We start from the raw sequence: 3,263 nt of genomic DNA on the forward strand, positions 1-3,263 counted from the left end.
CTTTAACCCGCATTTGGGTGAGGCAAAGACATAAAGTGTAACTATAATGTTTGTACCCTCACAAAACCCTGGAATAATAAAGAAATAAAGAAATAAAAGAAAAATAACGGAAAATGAGAATATAATGTCACAGAAATAACAAGAAAACCAGAAGTGGACCATATCAAGAAAGATCAGGAAGGAATGAGCTACAGGAAGGAGAGAATGGCCAATACAGTCAAATACTCAAGATCGGTTTAGTAAGATGATTGACTTGCCAACAGGGAGATCATTGATGATCACATCAATTCAAGTTTTAGTGCCAGAAGGCAGATTGCAGAGGGGGGGGAAAGAGAAGTAAGAACAGATACCAGCAGAATAGCTGTCATTCACTAAGAAGAAAATTTAGGAGGAAAGGGACAGAGGGTGGGAGAAATGGGGTTTAGAAATTGAATTTCAGACACTGTGGAACATCCAGGCTCAGATTTCTGGTAGGCATCATTTGGAAGTCACCCTTCTATGTGTGGTAGTTAAAACCACAGAAGTGGATGCAAAAACCTGAGACAGGACATGTGAAGCAGTGATTCTCAACCAGTCAGGAAAGGACGCTGGGCCATTCTCTTCTGCTGTCTCTGGGATATAGTCTCCCCGCCCAGGTAAAAATGACCGCCATAGAGAACCAACCAATAAACAAACAAACAAACAAAAAGTTGAGAAATTCTGTTAGATCTAGGCATAGTAGCCCTCAAACTTCATTGTACTTATGGGTCACCTGGAGACTGTTATTAAGATGCTTATTCTGATTCGCTATGCCTGGGTAGAGTCTGGGATTCTGCATTCTGATGAGCCCCTAGATTAATAAAACGTTGCTGGTTCTTGTACCACACTGAGCAACAAGGGCCTAGAGGATTGCAAGAAGACTATTAGACAGGACTTTTTTTCTTTATGATTCCAAATTTTAAAAAAAAGACATTCAGACTAGTTTAAGCAATGACGATGATGATAATAATTTACGATGCTGGGTAACTGAAAAGACCAATTTAATAATTAGCTCCTGGGACAGCTGGATCTTTCCAAGTACTAAAATGATATTGTAAGGATTTGGTTTCTCCCTATTTTCTCACTCTGCTCTATTGTACGTTGGCTTTATTCAGGCAGGCTTTCTCCTTACAGTGGTATCTGGCAGCACAAGCACAGCAGAAATTTGCTACCTTCTTTCCCAGTAGTTCTAATAAAAGACCCACAATTGAGTCTCATTGCCCATCCTTAGACCAATGACTTTAGCTAGGAAGGAGAAAAGTCTCCTTTTGGAGACTGATTGGACAGGCTAAGGTCATCTGCCTAACTCTGGGGTCATGGAGTAAGCTTAATACCACCCTGTGGTACGAGTCAGGCAAATAAACAAATAAACAAACAAACAAATAAATAAGATACAAGATGGATGGATTGACCTAACATTATTTCCTCTCTCTTTTGGCAACACTGCTCCTATGTGTAGTCTATGCGGTTCGGGTGATATTAAAAGACTATCTATCTCTCTGTCTTCACTGTTTGAGCCAATGATCACTCCTTGAGATGTGGGTAAGTCAAAAGAAAACAATAAAGGAGATGAAATAGAAAAGTAAAAGGAAAATTCAGAAAAAGCAATGTCTTAGAAGTTAAGGAAAAGATAATTTCAAGAAGAAGGGAGTATTCAACTATATAAAATGATACAGAGAGGATAAGTAAGAACAGGACTAAAAAGAGAACATCTAATTTGACAGAAAATTACTGATGCACTTTGTCAAAGAAGTTTCGGTGAATTATGGAAGTAATATCCAAATAGTAGTCATCATGGAAATAAATGGTAGTCAGAGTCTTCTGTGCAAGAGCTTGATAGAGAAGAGAAGGACAGGGTGATTGAAGTAAGAGATAAGTTTTTTATTACTTTTTTTGAGATGGAGACATTTGAGGATATCTGAATGCAAAGAAGAAGAAGCCAAAGGAAAAGGATGGAAATACAGTAAATTTAGAAAATCACTGATGCAGTAAATTCCCCAGAGCACAGGCAGATGTGTCTAAGCTTTGAACCGGTGGCCAGGATGTCTTCATAGAAAATACTAGGGGTGGAGGGGAGGGAAAGGAGAGAAGAAAGGTGAGGCAGTTCGGATGAGAGAAACAATTTGCTCTGTGAACAAGGAAGAAAGGTAGTTTGCTGGAGTGGAAGAGGGCAAGATGCACATGAAGAAACACAGAAAAGGGTAGAGTTACATAGAGGATTGTGAATTTTGGAATAGCTAGCAAAGGGAACAGAAGAAACAGCTAGACCTGGGTGTAACGTCAGAATTTCAAGAAGCACCGTGCCATATTGTAGTGGCAACAATCCCAATAGTTGCTTTTTTTCCAGGCCTGTTCTCCCTCTCACTCAGGAAGAATTATGCCTCCATGCTCTGTCTTCCTTCAGCACTGTATTCCTACTGCTCCTACAGCGTTTGTTAATATTTTGTTATAGCTATCTAGTCTATCTACCTGTACACACTATGAATTCCTAGAGAGCAGGAATTTATTTTCCACATCTTTGTAGTCTCAGTACCTGGCATAGGGCCTGACATATAGTGGGCACACAATTGATGTGTGTTGAATTGAATTGAATAACTAAATAAAATGATTAAATTTCCTGCAGATTGTAATGTGATAAACAAGCTAATTAAATGCATGTTTTTAAGGGAGAATAAAAATGTGTTTTTTGGGGAACCATTGAGGTTTGACATGCAAAAATTTATGAGCCCGATGTCATTAAAAGTGATAAGTTCAAAAAAGCAAACACCTTACATTATGGATGGCTCAGATCATATTTATGGAAAGATAAGATTAAAAGAAAGCTTTTAAGACCAAAGTTGCCATGATGTTGCTTTCTGTTATATGTAGCTCTGTACTTCCTCATACAATAGTCATCGGAATCTGCCAGACTGTTCACTTCCTGTGTAATGCCAAGGTTAACTGGGCAAATGAGTTTTAAAAGTAGAAATGGTTTACAGTAGAATTATAGAACTGTAATCATTCAAAATGTTTGTTTCACTTCTCATGATCCATCCAATAATACTTAAAGCTCTAGATGGATGGTCAACTCCTCTGTTAACATTTTTAACCCCTCTTTTGATTCAGGAGAGCAAACTAAGAGTAAATACTGTTTTTGTCTGCACCTCGCAGATTGGCCACTAATGCCTAGTCTGGATGTAATAGGTGATAGGATATAACGAAAAGGATTGATCCAAATTTGTTATCGTTAGAAAGGAAAGATTTTG

Source organism: Propithecus coquereli, unplaced genomic scaffold, assembly GCF_000956105.1.
Source record: "Propithecus coquereli isolate 6110/MARCELLA unplaced genomic scaffold, Pcoq_1.0 Scaffold50, whole genome shotgun sequence".
NCBI lineage: Eukaryota > Metazoa > Chordata > Mammalia > Primates > Indriidae > Propithecus > Propithecus coquereli.